The sequence below is a fragment of the Peromyscus maniculatus genome, chromosome 12 (assembly GCF_049852395.1).
Source record: "Peromyscus maniculatus bairdii isolate BWxNUB_F1_BW_parent chromosome 12, HU_Pman_BW_mat_3.1, whole genome shotgun sequence".
NCBI classification, from domain to species: Eukaryota; Metazoa; Chordata; class Mammalia; order Rodentia; family Cricetidae; genus Peromyscus; species Peromyscus maniculatus.
The window spans coordinates 86039872-86065924 of NC_134863.1; the positions used below are offsets into that span (position 1 = coordinate 86039872).

The following is a 26053-nucleotide window of genomic DNA, read 5'->3' on the forward strand; positions in this document are numbered from 1 at the left end:
GGACAGAGAGACCAGGTGTGGAGGGTAGTGGCTGCAGTCCTTCACCCTGTGGGTGGTTCAGCATCCCCTGGGCCGCAGGAGGCTCTATACAACCTGGTTCTGCCTGTTGTACACCAGGCCCTGGTTACCCCAGGAAGCTGAGCTTCGGCATGAAGCCCTGCACAGAATAGCGTGGGAGTTTAATAGCTGTGGCGATGGCAGTGCTTCACTGCACTCCTCTCCTCTCCCACAGAGACTGCAGCCCCCACAACCCACAGACCCCCTCCCCTTCTCCGAAAGGATTTCATATCATTCTGGCTGTGAACTCCAGCCATCCTAAAATTTTGCTCCAAGTCCCTAGCCCAAGAGCCCATTTGTCTTTGTGTAAAAACAAAGGCATTCTAACTGTAGGCAAACAAGGACCTGCATTGTTCTGAGACCACTAAAGACAGGACTTTAAGGGGGGAAAAAGCGACACCCACTGGTTTGGGATGGGAGCTGTGCACTGGGCATCTTCAGAGCTTCCCAAAGATTTTTTACTGTGTGATTCCGGCTAAAGAATTAGAGCAGTGTTCAATTGGTAAAACTACTGTGCAGTTGTGTACATAAGGGCCCATAAATAAATGAAGGTTTTTTCAGGCCAGAGAAGGGTCTGGTGTCTTCTGCTCTCCCAGCTAGCTTCTTTCCCTTCTCGTCCACCAACACATTTGTGTTGTTTCCACTCGTCCTGTGGCAGAGGACATTAGTCAGCACCGACCTCTTAGCTCTCCTGTGCCTCGATTTCTGCATCTGCAAAAAACGGGGAAATTGCCCCAGTAATTAGGATGCAGGCATATCTCCCCACGAGGTTCTTTGACCTTGCACAAATGTTTCGTATGAGAATCACCTCCCCCCGCCCCCCCCCCCCCGCCCCCCACTCCCCGGTCTCTCTCAGCAAGGGAGCATGTGGTCTTTGGAGGCCTCTGGGGCCTGGGAAACACGGGACCCCAAAGCTTGGCTTGCACCGGAGTAAATTCAAAGTTAACTTCGAGATTGTCCCCTGGGAGGGCCAGGGCACAGAGCCAGCGGAGGCCCCGCAGAGGATCTGCGCAATTGCTGGTGCCAGGGAAGATGCTCTGGCCAGCGCACTCGGGAGGCGGGACCTTCGCAGACAGTTCTGCTGCTTCACTGCAGCACAGCGAGCAGGTCTGTGGTCCTGGGGCCCAGGCACTGACTGACCCGCCGCTGCGCTGTGGGAGTCAAGTGCGCCTCCTCCCGCCACTGCGCACCTATCACAGTCCCTGAGCGCATTGCCGCGCGCTCCTCCCACCTGCAAATGCCTGCCGAGCCAGAGACGGCTCCGGCCTGGACAGCGCCTGCGGGCTGCCTGAGCCCTGGCCCTACCCCAGCCTCAGCTCCAGCCAGATGAAGGTAAGGGACTGCCGGGGTCCCGGGGCGAGGGGACTGGGGACCGCAGGGCAGGCTGGCACCCTTGTGTTCCTTCTTGCTGTAAAATGAAGGCAGAGATGTCACAGAGCTTGGTGCGAGCCTGGGTTCACTGACAGAGACTTGTATACATATCACACTGAAGGAAGTTGTGTTTCTGGGTGGGTTACAGCGCACACATAAATGAGGGCTACACATCATATGCACACAGCACATGATTCAAAAGAACAGCCCGAGCTAGAGAAAATAACATCAATCAAATCAAATTCTAAAACCAACTCGGAAGCATCCTGCCGCAGCAGCTCCTGCAGTGTGTGGGCCCAGGGCTGAGAACCAGAAAGGAAAAAGCCATCTTCTCAGCCAGGGGTGACAGCCAGAGGCTGACTTCCTGGGGATGGCTCTTCTGGTCATTTCTAAATCCCGGGAGTGCCTTGAGCTTGGTAATCAACATTTTCTTTTTTTTTTTTTTTTGGGGGGGGGTGGTGGTTAGGGGAAAGCTGTGCGTGATGATGATGATGATGATGATGATGATGAGTGTGTGCACACACCAAGGGTAAACATTCAGAAAATACAGCATTTGGGGGACTCCCTACCCCCTCACCCCATTTCAGTTCACAGGTTTCTAATTTTAGGGGAACAGAGTCACCTTCCAAATAATGGAAACTAAATCAGAAGAAATCTGTTGTAAATTTCTTTTTCACTTTTCTATTTGCTCAACAAACTTAAGATTCTTTGTTATGTGCATATAGCCTTGTTTGTATCTCTCTCATTTACTATTTCTGCGCTGGGCCAAAGGGATGGGCGAGAGGTTTGAATGAGGTGGGATCTGGGAAAAGGTCTTGCTCCAGTCAGTACTGGGGTACCCAGTGGCTGCTCTTGTCCATTTTATGAATGTAAGGAATTCTTTGTTGCATGGCTGAGTTATATACATGCTTATATGCCCATTCTTTTCCCTTTTTCTTATCTTTCCTTTCCTTTCCTTTTCTTTTCTTTCTTTCTTTCTTTCTTTCTTTCTTTCTTTCTTTCTTTCTTTCTTTCTTTCCTTCCTTCCTTCTTTCTTTCCTTTCTTTCCTTCCTTCCTTCCTTCCTTCCTTCCTTCCTTCCTTCTTTCTTTCCTTTCTTTCCTTCCTTCCTTCCTTCCTTCTTTCTTTCCTTTCTTTCCTTCCTTCCTTCCTTCCTTCCTTCCTTCTTTCTTTCCTTTCTTTCCTTCCTTCCTTCCTTCCTTCCTTCCTTCCTTCTTTCTTTCCTTTCTTTCCTTCCTTCCTTCCTTCCTTCCTTCCTTCCTTCCTTCCTTCCTTCCATCCTTCCTTCCTTCCTTCCTTCCTTCTTTCCTTTCTTTCCTTCCTTCCTTCCTTCCTTCCTTCCTTCCTTCCTTCCTTCCTTCCTTCCATCCTTCCATCCTTCCTTCCTTTCTTTTTTGCTCCTCCTCCTCCTTCTTTTTTCCGATACAGGATTTCTCTGTGCGGCCCTGGCTGTCCTGGAACTCACTTTGTAGCCCAGGCTGGCCTCAAACTCACAGAGATCCACCTGGTTCTGCCTCCCAAGTGCTGGGATTAAAGGCATGCGCCACTGCCACCACCATTGCCACCATCACCCGGCTTGTCCTTTCTTGTATAATGAAGCTTTTCAGTTAAATTATAGCCTTGGGCAAGGAATATAGCTTAGTGTAGAGTCGTCCTGGCATGTGGGAGGCCCCAGCTCAATATTCAGATCTGAAAACAGCAACAACATCAACGAAAAAACCTGCCTGTTTGCCTGCCTGTCAATCATCCATCCAGTCTTGTGCATGCTCCCTGTATCTGTCCCATTTTTTTCAGTGTTTCTTCTCTAAAAGAATAGTTTGAGTAATACGAAAATTTGTCTTTAAAGAGATCGTGTATATCTTCAGGAGTGATTGTGCAGAGGTCTACTTTTTGTTACCTTCAGATTTTGTCTTCTCTTTCCAAGTAGTTCACCTGAAAGGCAAATTAAAAAAGAAAGTCTAATTTTGAGGGAGAAGCTCAGGGCGGGGCTGTTGTCCTCAAGTCCCGGAAATGATCTTGGGGAGCAGATTCTTTCTTCTTCCTCCTCTCCACCCCCCACCCCGCCCTAGTTTGACTCAGACAGTTATTCCTTTATGAACGTTCCTCTCAACAGATGTCCCTTCCTCTGTGGGTCTTGGGCAGGTGCTCTGAATAAACAATGGGCATCTCAGAGACTGGACGTTATGAGATGAGGCCAGGTGTCCTGGCCTGCTGGTGAGTTCCCTTTCAGCTGGGCTTCCCTCCTTCTGTTCTCACTCTCTGGTTACAGGCAGTGGACAGGAAAGTTAGGTAAGTGCAGAGGATCCTAGAAGGACTTCCAGAGGCAATCTCTGCTTTCCTGGGCATAGCCCTGGCCTTGGGCTCGGAGCTCAGAAACATGCCGTCTGTCCTGTTTACCCATTTAACTGGACATTGGATCCTATTTCTCCTGGGTTTTCTGTCAAGAGTAGATCCTGGTCCTGAGAGCCACTCATCGTTCCTGTGGCCTTGCACGGCTGTCCCCGATAAGAGGATGACTGAACAGGATGAGGTTCTTCCTTGAACCTGACAGAACGTGCACTACCGTGTCCTTTCCCTGACTCTAAGTATCAGCCACCAGGAGCTTCCTGCATTGACCCTGCCACACCCTGGGCTGGGTGAGCTGAGGGTGTGTGTGTGTGTGTGTGTGTGTGTGTGTGTGTGTGTGTGTGTGTTTAGGGGCTGGGGTGGGGTTGGGGCTGAGGAGGGTGGGGATGGGAGTTGGGGAGTGGCCTTTGAGACACACAGTTGGCTTCTCTCTGCTCACTTCCCTGCCATCAGGGAAACAGATGACTGGCAAGTGATCTTTCCACTTCCCTGGTTTCAGGCTGTCCTCTGGCTAGGCTTGGGGATCGCACTCCATCAGGTTCTGTGGCTGGCCTCCCGTGGGTTTGGACAACACTTTCCTTTGCTTCTGGTAAGAGGGAATTACTGATCCCATGTCTGAAGCTGCAAAGTAAAAGGGTGGGTAAGATGGATGTTAGAGGTTTTGGTGAAGTCACATGACTCTCAATTTAAAACCAGGATTGTGAGACTGGTTCAGCAGACTGAACCCTGAAACAACCGATGACCAGCTGTCCTGTCAGTTGTATGGCAAAGGTTAAACCCTGGACTCTGGAAATCACAGTCCTTGGGTGCTAGTTATTAAGTTAGTTAGTATTCCCAAGCACCTAGCTAAGGGAGGGGGGTTGGTGATGTTCCAGACCAGATCTATCTGGTCTAGATGCCATGTTGACATATCAGATGAACCCAGGCTCATTATAATTTCAATATAGGAATAAGAACACACCCACCAATGCTGAGAAAGGTTTGAGCATGCCCAAATTAGGGAGGGAAAGAGGAAGCACCCTGACTCCTGGAAATCTGCCCCATTCCCATGATAAACTCTGCGTTTATGTCATACCCCTTATAACTCAGTCTGACCAGTAGACTGAACTGGGCTTTGAGAGGAGAAGGGAGCGGGGAGAGGAGAGCGAGAGAGGAAGGAGAGAGAGAGAGAGAGAGAGAGAGAGAGAGAGAGAGAGAGCGCAAAGAGGAGAGAAGATCAAGAGGGCGCATGAATGAAATGGCAGGGTTATGTAGGAATGAGAAGCTGGGAGAAGGGAATTTCCTGAGCTGGAGAGGTTTAGGGGGCAGGGTTAGAAGGGCTGAGAGGAGCCCCAGGAACGTCGGGAGCCTGGAAGCCAGTTTGGGCTTTGGTAATGTAATAGGCATTGTAGATAGGGCCATTTGTCCCCGGTTTCTTTTGGACCTGACAAAAATAACATGGTATTGAGTTGAAAACCAAGATCAAGGGTTCAGAATATTATGTAATTGTATTCACTTGGTAAAGATATCAACCAGACTTTTTATATCTGATTTTGAACATCATCATCCCACATCCTCAATAAGAGCTAGAAGTCATTTGGGACCAAACAGGGCTAAAAATGTGGTTGATCACTCCCTGATTCCCTATGTACTCAATGGAGAGACAGCAGAACTCGGGCAGATTAATTCAACCCTGTACCTCCGTTCTCTCCCTTGACACCATGGAGGCTGATAACATTATTTCTCCGGGTGCACATGAGGACTATATGGTCCCATCTTTCCTTGTGGCACCAGTGATAATGATTATTGCAGCTATCATTTACCTATCATTTCTTAAGCTCTCTGCTGAATTTTGCTTGGGTATAGAGAGAAATAAAAAAGCTTCTCAAATTATAAAATAACTTGGTTTTAAGAATAATTGCCGATTGGTATGAGACATATATTTTGGGGCACAGTAGAATGGCAAAAATAGCGGACAGACTTTGGGGCACAGTGGTGCGTGTGCTGGCTCCAGTTTGGAGTCTCTTCCATGTAGCTTTTGATTCTCTGCGTCTAAACTCCCTTTCCAGTGTCACTGCTCAAGGCTGTCTATTCTCTTTCTTGCAAGACCTCAATTCTTGGTTCCCTCGGGGTGTTTTAACTGCCAAGTGTTAGCTCTGCAAGTCCCTCTTTTAATCTCCCGGGTCTCTTGTCATTTCCTGTGTCCATTGTGTTTTGCTGACAGAGTATTCCCAATTTCCCTAGGGAGCAGTGCATTTGTCGCCTTGCCTCTGATCCACTTCTGGGAGTTCCTTCTTCCAGGGCAGCTGGGCTGCCACTCTTGTTTAACAAGGGCAGGGCCCCCTGGTTGGCTGCCTCTGTAGGTACAAGTTAAGTTGACCATTCGTTATTGCCTCCCTCTTACACAGATTTTATTCACACTCTTCTCAGAGCTTTAGTGGAGTCCTGAGTATCACAGTCTACTTCTTAGTTGTCCCAGGCTATGAAAAAAGGGGAGAGGCATCAGGCAGTGTGAATAATCATGACAGGCAGATTGCTTTTCACGTTATTTTACCAAAACATGTTTTCCAGCCTACTCAGGTCAGGTAGGAATCAAATTTATATTCCTTAAAATTGTAAACTATTTCAGGCATGTAGGAAAGTCAGAGAGCAGCAGACAAGTTATGTGTGAGCATGTCCCTGTCACATTGGTGGCACCTGCTTGTGACTTATAAGGTGAGACAGTAAATGTGAGTGGGTCATAGAGCATTGCCTTTTATCTCTCTCCCCACCTTTCACCCTTTCTCACTGCTCTGGATTCTTCCCCCATCCTTCAGACCTCTACACGTGAGTCTGTAGCTCACATCACTACCTGTATGCTTTTGAAATTTACTGGCATTAAGGCGTAGCGCTAATTTCTGCATTTTCATCACTATTGCTGGATATTTAGATGTTTTACATCTTAATATAAAACCAGCATTCCTGGTGTGTCTCCTCTTGCACAACTGTGCAATTTCCTGAAGAGTTAGGATCTATCTGTATGAGCGTAACTGACTTCCAGGTCCTGTGTGTCTCCATCGGTCCTAGATTCTGAAGGATGCCACTTGGGAGGGTAGGGAGCTGCGCTAAATCACACCCCACCAGCCATATGATTCAGTAACTCAGTGCCTGGTTCCCCACACTTTGCCAACACAGAGAATTGCTGGACCCTTTCATTTTTAATAGGAAAAGTAGTAACTCAGTCTCATTGCTTTAAGATGCATTTACCTGAGCTGGGTGGTGGTGGTGCACACCTTTAAGCCCAGCACTCAGGAGATCTCTTTGAGTTCAAGGGCAGCCTGATCTACAGAGTGAGTTCCTGGATAGCCAGGGTTACACAGAGAAACCCTGTCTCAAAAAAAACCAAAGAAGATAAAGAGGAAGAGGAGGAGGAGGAGGAAGAGGATGAGGAGGAGGAAGAGGAGGAGGAGAAAGAGGAGGAGGAGGAGGAGGAGGAGGAGGAGGAGGAAGCATTTACCTGTTTCTAGCACAGCTGGTTGTATTTTCATTCATATATAGGTATTAGCCTATGATTTGTCTATCTCGCTTATTTATCAATCTGTCATTATCTATTGATTGATCTATCCATTTTTCACTTGCCTTTGTATTTATCATCTATATTTTCTTGTCTATCATTTATCCATCTATCACCTACTAGTTTTTTTATCATCTATGTATTTATCACTTATCTATTTTCTATTCATAATATGTACCATTTATCTATCATTTAATATCTACCTGGTGTATCTATCAATCAGTTTGTAATCTATCTATAAGCTATCCATCTCTATCACCTATTGGCACTCTGTCATGTATCTTTTCATCCATCCATTATCTATCTCCTATTTATAATCTACATAATTTACCTAACTTCTATTGTATATCTTTTTGGTATATCTATTATCTATCTGTCATCTATCTATCTATCTATCTATCTATCTATCTATCTATCTATCTATCTATCTATCTATCTATCTATATCTATATCTATATCATTTCTCTGTCACCTACCACCATATACCTATTTATAATCTATCATCTATCTCTTATCTATCTATCTATCTATCTATCTATCTATCTATCTATCTATCTATCTATCATCATCATCCATCTTCTATCTATCTCTATATATCATCTATCTAGCCATCATCATACATCTTCTTTCATCTATCTATCTATCTATCTATCTATCTATCTATCTATCTATCTATCTATCTACCTATCTATCTATCAATCATCATCCATCTATTATCTATCATATATCTTTCTATCATCTATTTATCTCTCTATCGTCTACCTATCATCATCATTCATCTTCTGTCATCTATCTATCTATCTATCTATCTATCTATCTATCTATCTATCATCATCATCTATCTATTATCTATCATCTATCTCTCTATCATCTATCTAGCTCTCTATCATCTACCTATCATCATCATCATCATCATTCATCTTCTATCATCTATCTATCTATCTATCTATCTATCTATCTATCTATCTATCTATCTATCTATCTATCTTTCTATCTCTATCTATCATTTATCTGTCTATTATCAATCATCTATCTAGCTCTGTCTCTTTGTCACTGTGACCAAATACTTGACAAGACAGAAGCAACTTGAGAGGAAGGATTGACCTGAGATCACAGTGTAGAAGGTACAGTCCATTATAGCAGGGATGGCATGGAGTCAGGACCAACTCTTGTCTCCAACAGCAGGAAGGTGAGGTGACTAGTCAAATCACACCAACCAGACAGTATAGAGCTTAGGTGAGAAGGAGGCCAGGCTACAATTCTTAAAGGCCTGCCCCTTTAAGAATTATCTAGTCACGCTTCCACACCAAAGGGCCCATTGCTTCCCCAAGACAGGGCCAGAAGCTGAGGACCAATAATTTATTCACACAAGCCCGCAGGGGAACATTTCATAATCATGTTATGAAAGTCTGTCTGTCTGCCTACTAGTTGGGATTCCTCTTCTGTGAGTGATCTGTTTGTACCTTCTGTTCATTTTCCATTTTGATGTCTCTTAATGGTCGCAGAGGCTTGTTAGAGCCTTCAATTACACTGTGAACAAATACCCCTTCCTCATCTGAGGCTTGTACTGTCACAGTCTAGCTAACCACAGCTCCTCTTTTTAATTTGATCAAATTCATCAATTTTTTTAAAAAAAAACTACGGTTTGTGCTTTTGTCTTAAGAGAAAATGCTGTTCTTGAAGACACTCTGGTGTATTTTCTTATAAAAGTTGTAAAGGTTTTAAAGTTTAGAAAACCATTTGGGTTTTAACCTGCCTTGCATTTGCTTTTGATCAGCTGTGAGTTAAGGACTCCAATGTGATCTTTCCATGTGAGCAGCCAGTGCTCTCAGGATTGAGTTTCATAGTCAGGTGTTTTTCTGGTGACATACATGTGCTGCCACTTCTCTAAGTGTGTAAATCTGTTTCTGACTTGTTTGTTCTGTTTTTATTGATTAGCTTGGTCTGCTAATCAGACCAGGTGACTTAGGCAGTAGAAACTTGCAGAGACCAAGTAAGTCTTAGGTCAATGTCCTGGGATGGCTGGTCCCTGGTGAGATCTCGCTTCTGGTTGCAGACTTCCACTTTCTGTCATTACGAGGGGCCTGACAGTTCTCTTTCTTTTCTCCTCCTCCTCCTCCTCCTCCTCCTCCTCCTCCTCCTCCTCCTCCTCCTCCTCCTCCTCCTCCTCCTTCTAATAAGTAAATTGAATTAGGGCCCCTCCCTGGGGCCTCATCATCTAACCTTAATTATAGCCTGAAGGCTCTGCCATACTGGGGTCAGAACTCCAGCATGACTGTTTGGGGAGGCACCATTTATTTCATAGCATTAGTCTCTTGGCCTGTACTTCACTAATACATTCTTGACTTAATGAGTGAATGGCAGGATTCACAGGCATCAGGTTTCCCTCTGTTTTTCTTTGTAAGGTGCTGGTCAGTTTTTTTGTTCTCTATATGAATTTCAAGTTCACTTGTCAAGTTGAGTTAAGAATTTTGTCAGTTTTCAGGACCATTGTTCTGTCAGGATGTAATTTATTGGTTTCAGAGAAAATACAACATGTTTATCCACTTATCATCATCATCACCATCATCATCATTCCAGGGTGATATTTTTCAGACAGTCTTGTTATGTAGCTGAGGCTGACCTCAAATTCTTTTGTCTCAGTTCCTTTAGTGCTGGGATTACAGGCATGCACCACAACACCTGGCTCAATATGCTTCATTTCCAGACTCTTCACATTTTGCACAGTGTTTTTGCTGACATCATTCTGGCCTGGGATCACATCCAGAACCTCATGCTGTACTTGGTTTTCCCATATTCACTCTGTAATAGTGTCTTAGTCTTTGTCTCTCATGAGTTTAACGTATAGAGAAGGGCCAGGACGGTTGTTTCATAGGATATCCTTCAGTTTGAATTTTTCTAACATCTCTTATCATTAGAACAAAGTTATGAATTATTAATAATATTGTAAAGGAGCTGGGTAGTAGTGGTGCATGCCTTCAATCCCAGTACTTGGGAGGAAGAAACAAGTGGATCTCTGAGTTTGAGACTAGCCTGGTCTACAGAGTGAGTTTCAGGACATCAAGGGCTACACAGGTTTTTTTGGAGGAAGTTTTTTTTTAGTTTCTCTGCAATTATGGATATTTTCCATAGACACATTCCCCACCTTTCTTTATACCTTCTTTTTAAAGAAGTTATATATAGCTCATTTTTCCCAGTCTGATAATATTATTTTAAATAAACTGTCTTTTTAAAAAAAATCTTAAAATTTTTTTGCCTTCATGTTTTTTTTTTTTTTTTTTGCATTGGTGGTTTGCCTGCATGTGTATCTCTGTGAGAGTGTGGGATCCCCTGGACCTGGAGTTAGAGACAGTTGTAAGCTGCCATTGTGGGTGCTGAGAATTGAACCCAGGTCCTCTGAAAGAGCAGCCAGTGCTATTAATCTCTCCAGGCCCTTAAACAAATTGTCTTACTCCATTTATGGTATATTTTCTTAGGCAATTGGATGTGAGTAGATCACCATGTGTGTCCTCTTTGCCACACTTTCTTCAGCTCCAGTCTCTATTTTTTGTCTTCTGTTGGATATTTCCCATTCTCTGGTTTTCTTCCCTTCACTGCTGTGCAGTCTAGAAACCGTGTTTCCATCTGTTTGCTGTTCGTCTTAGATCCTGAGCCCTGTGTTTTAGCTACATACATTGCAAGATTTGGTGTTCATGTTACTTTAATCATCAAGAGACCTCTTTGCCTGGTCTTAATTGCCCAGGATTTGGTAAACATGAAATTGTAGCCATTTTAATGGACATAAACTGTGCTTTTCTTCAGCGTTTTAAATGTAGGTTAGTTTTGTTTGTTTAGTGTTAAATCTGTGCTATGCTTCGGTAAGCGGAATGAGACTCTGCATGTGCGGCTTCCATCAGCTGTTACACAGACCGGACAGAAGTTACTGGATGGAGAGGGAAGGTGGGTGGCAGGTCGAGTGGGAGGGAAGAAACAAAGAGCTGACTGTGTGCTGCCTTGCTGGGAGCTGTTCTGCTTCCCAGGGAAGGTAGATGTAGATGAGATGAGGCAGGATCTTATCCCTAAACAGTGACGCCCAGGAGCCTCAGGTAACAAAGAGACTGAGACACATTTCATAGCTGGGCTATTACAACAGACTCATCCCATTCATTGGGTACCTATGGTGCCCGTCTTTCATATTTTATTTTTAATTTTTTATGGAAAGCCTCAGATTCATCAGTATCACCTGGAATGGGTACACTGCAGTACTTCTGGGGTGCTACCAGGCTATCTCTCGCTCCACCTCAGACTTTTGCTGACTTTCTTGAATTGCTTTTGGTTTGTCCCCTCTCTCTGTGTCTTTTTTTTGTCTGTTCAATGCTACTGTCTAGTCTCTATCAGGTTCTATCTTGAACCCTATTTTTGTCTGTAAAAGGTGGGAAGTCTCTTCCTTCAGCTATCAGCTGTGGTTATCTCTGTCTCCTTGATTGGTCTCATGGCTTCATTTATTGCTTTGCCTTCTTCTCCTGACACAGAAGACCCTCCAGCTCACCCACTGCAGCAGGCATTCATCTCCTACTACCTCAGCCTCTTGCTTGATGTTTTTTTTTCATGTCCTATATCCTATGACATACACATGGGTTTATGCAATGTCTTGTTCCAGTATATCCATTTTTAATCCTGGAGAAAGGCTATGCGAACTGAAGTTCCCTGGGAAAAGGAACACACCTATCTGTGTGGGAGGTCCTGCACATGAGTGACTGGTCAGAACTTCCTGATTGTGTAGAGTTGGAATGTTGTAGCTCAAGAGCCAAAATTATCTTACATGATCATTAGTCTCATTAATAGCAATTTAGCACCCACTTCTGTATCTAACCTAACATCTTTGACTATCAGGTAAAACCTTTGCAGTGCATGAACTTAAGAGACCATTGGCTTCCGCCAACCCAAAGTTAAGAATGTTATTAGCTAGCATTTGAACCTATAGCAAAGATTTCCCTACTCAGCCATAAATCTGTCATCTCCACCAATGTACTTAGTAAGTCTACTGATGGTTTTTTTATTCTGCGACTATAAAAAGTACATGTAACTACTTCCACAGTGGAACATGTTATTTGGGGCAATGTGAATCTATATTCCCTCAGCCATGCTCACTCATGTTTGGCTCGGAATAAACTCATTCTTTTTCGTAGTGAGAACTATGTTCTATGACAATAGCTACATGGATAGTAAGCTTTCTACATATGTGTTTGAAGATATTTCAACCATGGCTTCACTTTTGCATGTTAATTTTGCTGGGTATAAAAATTCTTGCTTGGTAAATATTTCCCTTCAGCATTTTGAAGATATCTTTGGCTTATATTGTTAATTATAGGATACTGATGTTAGGGAATTTGCCTTTTCCTCTGGCAGTTCTTACATAATAGTTCTCACTGTTTTATGATGAAGTATGAATCTGTCCTGGTGATAGTTAGGGTACAGCTTTGATCTAAGGACTCACATTTTCAATTATGCATACTTGTCAGCAAACTTTTCCTCATAGCCATTCCTGTTCTCTCCCCTTTCCTTTTATCAGCAGTGTTTATCAGAGTAGGTTGATCCTTTTCGGATTACTTCTGCAGGTTACTATTGGAGACAATTACTTCTAATAAAAATGGCCCTCTGTGATCAGTGGAGAGGCAAGTCCAGACGTCTGAATTCAGGGATCATCTCCCACGTGTCTCCTGTTTACTGCCTGTGTTCACTTTCCTCTAACCTGGGAATCATTAGTGAGACTTTAAGATTTCAGAGCCTCACCTGTCCTACTTCTGCTGAAAAGGCATGTGTCAAAATCTGACACATCCAGTGTCCCTCCTCTGTCCTCCTGCATGAAGAAATTTGCCCAGAGTTGTGTCTCTTTGTGTGCCGTTTGTGTATTTTTGGTCACTCTGAAATTTGTGGGCTTGCTTTTGGAGACAGGGTCTGGAGCTCACTCTGCAGCAGCCCTTGAACTCATGGTGATCCTCCTGCCCCAATCTCCCAAGTGTGTGATTTCATGTATGAATCACCACGCCTGGCTTGAACTTGGTTTTTATTTTAGTGCGAACAGCAGAGAAACACAAGCTCCGTGCTCTACTTCACATTAGGAGTAACAGTAGTTGCTGAGATGATTTGACAATAGGTCAAAGTGATACTCAGGGTTCCCATCTGTGAGTGCATGCACTCAGAAGCAAGGAGTCAATCTTGGGTGTAGTTCCTCAGGAGATGTCCATCTTTGGACAGGGTCTCTCACTGGCTAGACTGGCTGGCCAGCAAACTGTAGGGATCCTCCTGTCTCCACCTCCCCAGCACTGGAAGCACCAGACAAGCACCTCACTGTGTAGTCAAGGCCTGTTGTGAACTTGTGATTCTCCTGCTTCAGCCTCCTGAGTTGTGAGGGTTGCAGGCATGTGCCACCAAGCTTGGCCTAATAGTGAAAATTCATAAGGCTATGTGTGGATTTACCTGTGAAAGTAATTTTGAATACACTCAAGAGATTGTACCTAAAACTCTTACGTGCTTTGTTGTGTAGTCTGCTGTTGTATCGTTAGTTTCTCTTTTGACTTGACTTCAAATCTCTACCTTTTTCCTCCCTTCCTCTTCCCTTTCTTCCTTCAGACAAAGCTTAATATCTAGTGAGGCTGATTTCAAACTCAAGCTCTTCCTTCCCTACTCTCCTGAATGCTGAGATCTCACCCACCACCATGCCTAGTACTAATTTTCTTTCTTTCCAAGTAATTGGAAATTTCAATCTTTGTGAAGCTTGCTGCTAACTGCTGCCTTGTAACCAAGATGATGGCCCATTTCTTAAATTTGATGTGGTTATACTGAAGTGTGGATGTATACACGGTAACAATGATGCTGATTTAACAGGGAAGCAACTAGAATCTGGAACTAGTACTCACAAAGCATCAGTTTTAGAATAAAATTAAGTTTTTTTATTCTCTCAACAGTTTTTTTTTGCATGTGTATTTGTGTATGTGTGCATGTTCACATGTGGGTGGATGCATGTGGATAACAGAAGTGGGTTTTCCCTCAATTGTTCTTCATTTTATTTACTGGGGTGGGGGTCTCTTGTTGAACCTAGAGCTCAAGGATTTGATTGCTCTTTCAAAGGACCCACGTTTGGTTCCCCACAGATGCATGGTGATTCACAATCATTCGTAACTTCGTTCCCAGGGGACCCACTGTCCTCTAGCTAATTAGGGATCCACTGTCTGTGCCTCTCTAGTATGGGGGTTACAGGTGAGTCACTGTGCCTACCAAGGCTTTACACAGTGTTAGAGAGCTAAGCTCTGAACACCACACTTTTTCCGCAAGATCTTTATCTGCTCAGCCATCTCCCTAGTTCCTCACTCAACTGGTTTTTAAACAAGTAGAATATATATTATCAATAAAATTCTTAGACAAAATTACTACTGTGGGTTTTTGTGAAAAAACAGTTCCAGCTTGTTCCATAACAGCCAAAATGGAAAGCCAGACACCTGCTAAAACTTAGGAGGCCTCTTTCTTCCAAACAGGAGGACTTTCTAACAAACCTATCAATGTTTAACAATTTTAACAAGGTTGTAAAATGTGTTGTATGTTAGCTGTGAATCATTTCACAGTAAAATCTGTAGATTCCTGGCAAAGTCATCTTCAGTGCAAGCCATGTGTTTGCAGCCAGACTTGGAGTGATGTGAGAAGCTAAAATCAGATTCCAGAAGAAACCTAGATGCTGGAGTGGGCAGCCCCCGAGTCTTGCTGAGTTCTGTCTAAACTCTCTTTGACAAGTGGTTCCCTGACATTTCCAACTCTGAGAGGTAAGATGAGGCAGACACCAGCGTAAGAGTGGGGTACAGTTCTGAAAACAGTTCCCTGCTGTCTTTAGACCTTCTGTAACCACTATCTTCTGGTAATGTCACTATGTACAGCATGGTCTACTCAAAAAAATGGAGATCTAGGGCCTAGAGCAATGGCTCAGCAGTTAAGAACATTGGCTGCTCTTCCAGAGGACCCAAGTTGGATTCCCAGCACACACCTCGCGTGACTCAAAATGATCTGTAACTTCAGTCGTAGGGAATCCACCACTGTCTTCTGGCCTCTGTGGGTACTGCACACATGTGGTGCACAGACACAACACACATACACATAATAAAGGTTGAAACTAAAGGTCTAGTGAAAGGAAGAAATACACAGGGACAGGATGAGGTGTGATGTTCCTGTGGATAGAATTTCACCTAAGGCTGCTGTGGCCTGTCCCACTAAGAAATCATGAAAACAACATGCTACAGAAATGCAGACAACAATGTCCATCCGTACAAACTTTCCTGACCCAAAGATTGCCACTGGAAAGTAGTTACTGTGCTTTTTCATTAGAAGTCTGAGGGATGGATTTCTGGGCACAAGGGAGTGGTCATCTTGGTTCATCAGAGAAATGAATGTAATAGACTGGCATTCCCACCCACTGGACTCTACGAGGGTTTGCTTTGGCCAGCTCTCTTGTGCTTTCACCCCATGGTACTGAGGGAATCGTGAAAGCAGAGATGATACAACAGTGTTTGTCACCACTGCGACAAGGCAGTTCCAAGTTGAAGGGGAAAGGTCAGCTTCAAAGGGTGACTTCATGCTGTGCTGTGACACCGACTTCCTGGCTTCTTTTGAAATCAGTTCAAGCTAGTTAAGAGGATATCGCTATGGGGCACCTTGATCAGTTTTGAACTGTGATCTTGGCAAAGTAGTTGTAACCAACACAGCATCTATGTACAAATGCAATTTCAAAATATGACTCTAGAATATTCTATTATAGCTTGCTTTCTTAGATGGTCTGCAAAGACACACTCAAGACTTTCTTTTTAAGCTTTTTTCAGGAGTCTTTTTTCTTTTCTTCAATGCTAGAGATAAAACTCAGGGCCTTGTGCATACCAGGTAAGCACTACACTGCCAAGTCATTGCACTGTTGTATCTGGTCATTGTGTTCTTGTGCGTGAATGAAGAACCTCGCAGTGGCCCTGGTTTCTCCATATTATGACACTAGACATGCTGTTTGCAGAGAATAAATCTTGTGATTCTGAAATCAAGCTTTGAAATGTGCAGAGTCCTTACTTTAAGGCAATAGCTACTTGCATTTGCAAAGTTCCTCTTAGTTTATAAATCCCTTCTCATATATTTGCTTTATTCTGCAAATACATTATTGTAATCCAGTATCATCATTCTTACTTTACGCTTGAAGACACAGAGGCTCAAGGTTTTAAGAAACTTGATTAAAGTCAAACAGTTAGGATGGCATAGGTGAAGGAGGCCCAGGCACTAGGTGCAGGCTTTATAACCTTGTGTGTGGGGTGACGACCTTGGGTTGCCTCTGTACCACTGGCTTTCTAGCTTTCATGAACCACAGTGAGTCCCTGCCACCAGCTGACTTGGTTCGCACATAGTATCTTAATTCGCTTTCTATTGCTGTGATAAACATCATGACCATGAGCAACATGGGGAGCACAGGGGTTATTTTATCTTCTACATTGCAGTCTATTATCAGGGGAAACTTAGGCAGGAACTCAAGTACAGCATGATCCTGGAGGCAGGAACAGAAGCAGAGGCCATGGAGAAATGTAGCATGTGGCTTGCTTGGTTTGCTTTCTTATATAATATAGGACTACCTGCCTATAGGGTGGCACCATACAGCGGGACAGGCCCTCCTACATCAATCATCAATCAAGATAGTGTCCCACTGAGGTTCCCTCTTCCCGTGTCAAGTTGACAACAAAACAAAATAAAACAAAATAAAACAAGACAAAACAAAACAAAATAAACAACAAAAAACTAACCAGCACATACAGGATCCTTCACACAGCACTTACACCTCCTATTCCTGTGGTTTCTATTTTAGTTACTTAGTTCTATTTTCCTTTAAGTAACCTGTCATATTGAAGTGACCCCATGGTACAAACATAGGCCGTGGCACAGAGTTTGAATAAAACTTATATTCAGTTGCCTCTCTGGGAACTAGAGGAATGTTGGCAATGGAGGAGAGGTGGAAAGACATGTGCATGTTTCTGTGGTTGGACAGGAAGGAAGGGCTGGTCATGTGGCCTGTTGTCAGAAGATGTGGGAACCTGGGCAGTGGATGGAGTGGTTGAGGACATAACTCCACTCTGCCTCCTTCCTTTGCATTCAGTTGACTTGACTTGTTGTCTGTGTTGACTGGCTCAGTCTGCTCATAATTTCCTCCCTGTTCCTAATTCTCTTCTTCAGATACTGCTGAAGAAGTTTGAGGGAAGTCTTTTGGCCAGTGTCAAGGCCAGACTTTGAATCTCATCAGAGAGCCTTCTGATTCTCCTTGTTTTCATGTGTGTACGAGTAGGTAAAAGTACCTGTACACACATTCTCTTTCCTAAAATTATTAATAAAATAAAGGACTATCTTCACTACCTTTCCATTGCTGTTAAGAGGCACCATGACCAAAGCATTTAATTGAGGGCTTGCTCATCATTTCAAAGGTGAGTCCATTACCATCATAGTAGAGAGCATGGCAGCAGGCAGGCAGGAGTGAAGCTGGAGCAGACAGCATGTAGCTGAGAGCTTACATCTTATCCTTAAGTTGGAGGCAGAGATGGAGAGAGACATAGAAATAGAGACAGATGGATGGAGGGATAGATAGACAGATAGGTTGAGAGAGAGAGAGAGAGAGAGAGAGAGAGAGAGAGAGAGAGACAGAGAGACAGAGAGACAGAGACAGAGAGAGAGACAGAGAGAGAGACACTAGGCTTTTGAAATCCAAAGCCCACCTCCAGTGAGACACTTCCTAATCCTTCCCAAACAGTTCCACCAACTAGGGACCAAGCATTCAAACATAGGAACCTACAGAGGTCATTCCCATTCAAACCACTACAAGCACCTCAGACACAGCAATGTTGACAGATCATACTGTGTCCCAGAGAGGTGGGAGAAGGCTTGGAACCCAGCATCAAGTGGGGACTACAGCTATTCTGAGGGGGCCATCTGATGGAGGAGCCCCTTGGAGAGTAAGCCTTTGTTCAGAAAAAGCCAGACAGGAATCCACTGGCCAGACCCGAAGGACCCTGACCAACAGAAAGCCTCCCGAAGTCCAGATAGCAGGGAGAGCAGTCAGCTAACATGCAGATACATCATGTATGGAGTAAAACTCTGGTATGTAATCTTGTCATGAACTGACCACCCTTCCCAAGTACCTGTTTTGAAGCCACAATCTGACGAATGCCTGGTTTTCCTTTTCCTTTGTTCCCATGCTCCTTTGTTGCTGGGTGGCCTCAGACTACCCCCTGGGTGACTCACTGGCTGCAGCTTTTCCTTCCTCCTGCAGCCAGCACGGTGAAGCCATGCTTGGCAGGGATTCTTGTTAAAAGACTTAATAAGCTTCAGATGGAATTACCAAAGGCAATTTTTTCATACATGGTCTTTCGCCCAGGGAAGCGATATGGGGTGATCTTTTCTTCCTGAAGGACTGGAAAGCACTGGACACTGAATGAGCCTTTTGAGTAAAGAGTGGGGACGTGAAGCAATCTGTGGCTGGCTACAATAGGGTGAGCCAGCTCTTCTGGGCTGTATCAGAGGAGGTTAGACATTGGGTATTGCAGAGAGAATGCCCCTCGCCAGCCTAGAGAAGGCTGGAGTCAGAGGCTGGTCTCTTGGTGTTCTTGGGCATGGGGAGTTATGGCAGGTTGGGGACATTTTCCTGCTGTAGGCATCAAGGTGGCCAGTATGCTGCAGGGTGATCATGTAGGTGAAGGGGAAGCAATGAGAACTGAAATGAGGAGGGTCTGGGGAGCTGGCCAGATAGCCTTGCCCTCAGGGCGTAAGAGGGAAACCCCAGGTGAATCCTTATATCACAGAAGACATCCATGACCAGAATCCAAACTAACTTTGTGTCCCTAGTTCTAGCCCTAATGTAAAAGATAATCCTAACTCAAACCCTATCCAAATCCAAGACTAAGCTTAAATTTCACCCTAACCCTAATCATGGGCATAACACTAACCTTAACCTTAGCTCTAACGCTAATCCTAATCCCAAATCTATCCCTAACTAAATTCCCCTCAAAATCCAACTCTAACTGTAGCTCTGGCCCTAAGCTTAGCTCCAGTCTTGATACCAGCTTAAGTCTATGCCAGCTCTGGTCCTGGTTCTAAGCTTAGTTCAAGAGAAGGGACAGAGAGAAGGAGAGGGAGGGGGAGAAGGAGAAGGAGGAGAGAGGGGAGGAAACTATAACTGAAAGCCTCATCTCACCATAATCTGCATCCTAACTCAGCCCTAACCTTAGTCCTACATTAACCCTAACCCCAGTCCTAGCCAGAACATCACCCTGCCACTAGTCTCAGCCCTAGTAGGAGTGAGTTCAGGCTTCCCCTACACTGACTTACAAAGTGCTACCCACCTTCCTTTAGGTCAGCTGACTACTTAGCATGCAAGATAGGTTGGTAACAGTGTTCTGGAAGTGACTGTCACTCTGGAAAGTGATTCAGTCAACCTGCATTTTCCTGTCTGTTGGCTGGAGACAGCACCAGACCTTCATCTTGCTGGGCTTCCCACAGCTGCCCTGAAGGTGCAGGGCTCACAGGAGGCTCACTGTAGCCATGCATGAGGGAATGTGTCCCTGAAATGTTAATTTCCACAGTCCCTTACGAAGGACCCTGCGTTCTCTGTCAAAGCCTTTTGTGTGGTTAAGGACATCTTCAGCCCCAAGTAGGGCTGCCTCTGGGGGTCACTCCCTTCCAGCAGACGAGGAATCGGGGTTCCTCAAGTCCAACAGCTTGTTGGAGATCTCCGTGTTAGACAGCAGGACCTGTATTCCTGGGTTCAAGCCCATTTCAGGTCCCTTTCGTCACATGCTCCAAGTCACTGCCCTCCTTCAGGCCCCTGGCCGAGGCCAGTGTCTTGTGGTTGATGATCAGCAGAATGTCGCTAACCCAGAACTCTTCCCTTTGGAGTTGTCTGTCACCAAGAGGGTGGTTGTGTAGGAATCAAGTTCCAGCTGGCTCTCCTCCTGAGGTCATTTGCCTTTCTTCCAGCTCACTCATGGATGACCTTAGCAAACACCTTTTCTACTCCATCTCTCAGTTTTTAAAATTTATTTTTATTCTACATGTGTGAGTGCTTCTCTCTCTCTCTCTCTCTCTCTCTCTCTCTCTCTCTCTCTCTCTCTCTCTCTCTCTCTCTCTGTGTGTGTCCATGCATGCACGCACTACCTTTGTGCAAAAGAGGATGATGGCTGGAAGAGAATGTTGGATCCCCTGGAACAAGAGTTACAGACAGGTGTGAGCCACTGGGAACTAAGGTCCTCTGCAGGAGCATCAAGGACTCTCTAGCCTCCCAGTCTCTCAGTTTTAAAAGATCCAATCTGAAGGCTGGTGGACTAATTAGATGAGATAATGTTCGTGGAATACAGTAAGAGGTTAATCAATGCTAGTTCCCCCTCTCTCCTTGAGCATGGCAAGAACCCAAGGGGTTCCTCCATACTCTCTGTGAGTGTCTTGCATTGTCTTGAAGGTGGAAGGATAATTCTGAGCCACAGAGATATTGCTGTGTCATTTTAAATATCAAACCGGTGTTTCCATGAAGCTGGTTCTGCCCCCACTATGAGCGAAGGAGATGAACAGCTCCCAGCTCCCTTCTCTGTCAGATGATTGGCCCAAACTGCATCACAATCAGAAGAGATCATGGGGTCCAGGGGATCTAGGCCCAGGTGACTGATGAGCACTGCACTCATTGAGTCATGGAGGAAGGCTCCTTTGAGATGGTCAAGCCTACCTCTAATTGAGGAAAGATACTGTCCCTACTGTGTCTGGAGTCTGGCCCTCAGCCACCAGTGGCACAGCTGTTCTTGTCATGATGTGGTTCAGGTACACAACAAAGTCAGTTCTATTGACTGATATCTTTTGTTTTTCTTTCCACTCTTGGGAATCCATTCCTTGGTTCTTATACAGTATATATGGCACTGGATTCATCCCGAGGCCGGTCCTTCTTTTCTTTAGCAGTATGCCAGAATGCACGCATATTGGATTGCCTTCTTGACACAAGCCAAGTAAATATCCCAGCATTGCTCGTTTTGTGCCCCAGTGTCTGGTCTCTATCAGCTGCGTGTAGAATATTTGCATTTTACACCGTGTGGGGGACGTTGATGTGGCTAAAGGGTCAGTGAATAGTGATGTCTAGGTGAGGGTCTGCTCAGAGTCTCTGCTGGCCAAAGGCAAGCCAGGAAGATTGAACTTTTGACTTCTGAATTCCAGCTAATCTAGCCAGATTTCTTCCTAGGTGACAGCCTTTGAGAAGCGCCATGAGCCAGGTCAGGTAGCGGTCAAAGGGGAGACATATAATAACTACTCCATGCTAGCCTACACCTTCCATTGTTCAGCTGAGTCACCAAGGAGGAAATACTTTCCAGGGAAATTTTAGGCTCGAATGATCTGGCAGCTGGTGGACACACATGGTCATATTTATTCTTACTCCCTGCATTCTCAGAGGTAAGCACTTATGAAAAATCAGTCAGTGTTCTTTCAAAAGCCCCACCCCATGAATAGCAGGGGGTGAAACACATGACCGCTTCTTTTCTGCAATAAACCAAGCTAACCTCGCAGAAATCATCAAAGTCTCTTATGAAAGATGCAGAAAGCAAACACACCTGACTCAATGAACCTTTTGCACACAGTGGAGGAGCCACATAAACCCTGTGTCTGTTTCCAAGTGCGAAAAATGTGCCTGAATCAACAAGTGCGACTGGGAATCTGGAGACAGGAGTCTCTTCTCTGACTCAAAACTTTTCCTCGGGTTGCTGTGTGCTGAATTGTCTGTCCTGACAGACTCTATTGTAACACGAATTGCTAAATGGTCTTATTAATTGAAAACCCAGAGCCAGACATTGGGGTGAAAGCTGAAAGATCAGAGAAAAAGAACAAGCCACAGCCAACCTCACCTCGCCAACTCCTCAGCTGATCCTGTTTCCTCAGAATGAAAGCCTCTGAGTCCTCACCCTGAGGATTTACCCAGCAGTTGAACTGCTGCTTAGTTCCTGTCTCCTCACAACTTATATATTATTCTCTACCCAGCCATGCCACTTTCTGGGATTAAAGGCATGTGTGCTTTCCAAGCAAAGGCATGAGATCTCAAGTGTTGGGACTAAAGGCATGTGCCAGCACTGCCTGACTCTGTCTCAGTGTGGCCTTGAACTCACAGAGATCCAGTGAGTTTTCCCAAGTGATAGGATTAAGAGTGTGTGCCATCACTGCCTGGACTCTATGTCTAATCTAGTGGCTGGCTTTGTCCAGATAAATTTTATTGGGGTACACAATATATCACCACATTTAGGGTACACAATATATCACCATATTTCCCCTTTTTTGTCTAAAATAATAAAAGGTTATAACTAATATAAGAAAAAATATATACAATAAGTATATACAATCAAGAGTTCCATTAACAATATCTAGTCCATTAACTTTGACAGATTCAGACAAAACCTTCCATTATTTATCATATTTTGGTGGGTCCAAAATGTTGTACCTAATTCACTTACTATCCTAACTTGTATTACCAACCGAAAACTATCTTTTGATGTCTTTCAAACTTATACATGTTACACCCCTTTAGTGAGTTTCCCTTCTGAATTTGTTAACAAGAAAAACTATAAATGTAACTATCTAATCTTCAACTTCCTCAGAGACCTGAGAAGGAAATAATATTAACTGAGTAAGGAGAAAGTGCAAACAAGCAACTTCCAAAAAATGTGAGAAGTGACAGAAACAGCTGGCTGTCTGGACAGACACCCAAGGTCCCTCTGCAGTGTTGGGGCATCATCTTCAGCCTACAGGCCTAGCATATCTGGCAGAAGTTTCTGTGAAGCAGTTTTCTGTCTTGGCAAGGATCGTCAGTCCTTTGATTTGTGTCCTGCTTGTCCATTTTGGACAGCATACTGTCAGTAGTCGAGGCAAGGGCACTTTCTTGCCCAGTGGCTAACTTTGGCGCAAAGAAAGTAAACTCCATATGGAGTTTCTTCAACACCCGTCGTCTTCTTTGAAGTAGATTGGTGCTGCCAGGAGCAGACATGTCTCATTGTCATTAAAAAAGAAAAAAAGTCTATGTTATTAAATGCCATATTCTGTAGATCTCTGAAGTGTTTGAAGATGACCTATCTAAAATACATCTCTGCTTGACCTTGAAAACATACCTAACATGACTACAAGTTCAATTGTAATGACTAACTACTAACTTACTTTTCTTTATTATCCTAAATAGTTGGTAATAATAACTTTCAATGACTAGCAATTTGCATTACATTGTTAAATGAGCTATATAGATATAATACCTTGAACAAGATTAGAAATATATGTACAGTATTTTCTAACAAAATCAATCTCAAATTTGTATCAAAATACATAATTTGTATACAATATACAAAAATCCAATCTAATGTAAAATATTTAAAACTAGTAATTGCTTTTTAAAAAATGTAGATTCAATAATCTACCATTTTATCTTATATCCATATCCTCTTTTTTTTCAGAGTAAATTCAATAATCTGCCTTTTTATTTTATCATATCCTTGTTCTCTTTTTTTCCTTTTCAGAGTAGATTCAATAATCTACCCTTTACTCTTATTTTATATCTCTTTTTTAAGAGTAGATTCAATAATCTACCTCTTGTCTATATCCTCTTTTTTCTTTTTCTTTTTTTTCAAACAAGAACTCTGAATCTAATCTCCTTGTTTAGTTTTTTTTTCCCTGACCATTATCAATGAACAACTTGTAACCAACCATCCTAAACAATGAGAATTATCCATAACTCATTGAAAGACCAAAAACCACCCACTCTTGGGAATATGGGCGTTGTGTTTTTAAAATTACTTCTTGCTGTCTGGGGACAATGGCATCTTTAAGGGATCCTGAAAAGACAAATTTTGGGTTAATTATGTAGTCCTGGGAGAGGTAGTGTATCATTTGTTGTCCAGTCTCTGCATAATGAGAAAATGCAGGGCTTGTCTCAAGTTCTTGTTCGAGTAGTTTGTGAGGCTGGATCATCTCAGCTAGCCATCTTGAAATTGTCCTGAGCAGTTTGTAGTCCAAAGCAGACCTTTGGGTGGTGTTTGTCAGCTTGATGGTATTACCATAGTCTTTTTGGAGACTTCAGAGATTGCATTAGGTCAGATTATTCCTTTCCTTGATAATTTTTTCTGGGTAGTTCTTCCTACTTCTTTGGATGCTTATTTGTCCAAAGGCCTTTAAGTTCCTCAAGATGGTTGTTTTTATTTTCCCAAAAAGACAGAAACAAAACACTTCCCCAACTCTAACTTTGGGGAATTTCTAAGTCTAATCTTCATCAGTTTTGATTTGTGGTTTCTCCTGATTTTTTGTTCTTTCTTCTGTAACTGTTCTATCATCCAGAGCAGTGTGGTGTTTTACAATAGGCATTAGGTTCTTTAATTGCTCTGGGAAGGAGTTTTTTCCATGATGACAGAAAAGGACAGAATCCAATTTGTCATGGGAGCTTGTGAGAGGCCCCTCAGGGAGTTTTCCAATGGCAAAGGCAAAGGATTACCTTGTCTGTCCCTTGTTGATCTACATTTGTTAGTCCAGTGTTTGTCTTTACCACACCTTCTGCATAATCCAGAAGGGAGGGGCATTCTGTTGGGATTATTCCTTGAAAAAACATTGTTTCTAATAATGCCCTGTTTAAAGTCCCTTTTTAGGTGACCTTGTTTACCACAATTGAAACACTTGATATTACTATTTTTCTTCAAACCTCTGGAGATCACCTCCCTTATCCAAGTATCATGGTCATGAGATTCAATATTAATTGTATCTGGGATTCATTTTTCCAAGGGTGCTGATCTTGTCTTTAATGGCCTAATTACCCTTTTACATTGTGCATTAGGATTTTCAAAAGCCAGAGATTCATTTATTATCTGTCTAGTTTCTGAATTTGGTATCATTCTATTTACTGCTGAAGACAGCCTTTGTAAGAAATCCTGAAGGTTTCTTTTGGGCCCTGTATAACTTTTGTAAATGACTCAATTTTCTTCCCTACTTCTTCAGTTCTGTCCTAAGCATTAAAGGTTGCTATTTGGCATAAAATTAGGGTGTGGTCATCATACAAAGATTGTCTTTGTATATCAGCATAATCGCATTCTCCAAGAAGTTGATCTTGGCAAATTTCCATACCTCTAGCCCTACATCATTGTTCAATGGTCTTAGACTCCTTTTTCCACCAGGTCCTCCATTGTAACTGTGGACCAGCTTCTAGAACAGCTATAACCAAATCTTCCCTGTCTTGAGTGATAATTCTATTACAAGTTGACCACAAGTTTAACATCTGCTTTACAAACAGAGACTGCATACCATATGAGACTATAGCTTCCTTGAATCTCCTCAAATCTAACATTTGCACAGGAGTCCAATCAGCTTGTACACAGCCTTGAGCATTTGGCAGTTCCTCTAAGGTTACTGGATAGATTAAAGTTGGCTATTTGAAAGCCTTAGGCTGTTTGTCTGTAACCATTTAATGTAATGCTGGTATTGGTTCACCTTTAAATTGTTTTGTCTGGGTTTGAATATCTCTATGATCTGTTTAAATAAGTTTTTCTAAAAGTTTTATCTTGGCACTCACATTAACCAACTTTTTAAATGACAAAACAGAAATGATCAAACAAGTAATATTTACAATTGACATTACATCTATCCCATCAACATTAATTATCCTCTCATTTAGTTGTTCCATTTTCAGACCACCTAATGTGTTATCAAACAGAGACCA

The 26053-nt window shown here is 43.4% G+C and overlaps 1 protein-coding gene across 2 annotated transcripts in view; it reads left to right on the forward strand.

The window, feature by feature from the left end:
- Positions 1–1145: 1145 nt before the first annotated feature.
- The window catches only part of B3galt5 (beta-1,3-galactosyltransferase 5), a 48006-nt gene continuing 23098 nt past the window's right edge, over positions 1146–26053 (forward strand). The window contains exon 1 of one of the 2 annotated variants that reach the window (XM_006981386.4): positions 1146–1389. The gene's annotated coding sequence lies outside the window, so the exon portion shown is untranslated. Of the gene's footprint in view, positions 1390–4227; positions 4363–26053 lie in introns of those variants that run through there. The other variant, XM_076549301.1, reaches the window with a different exon arrangement.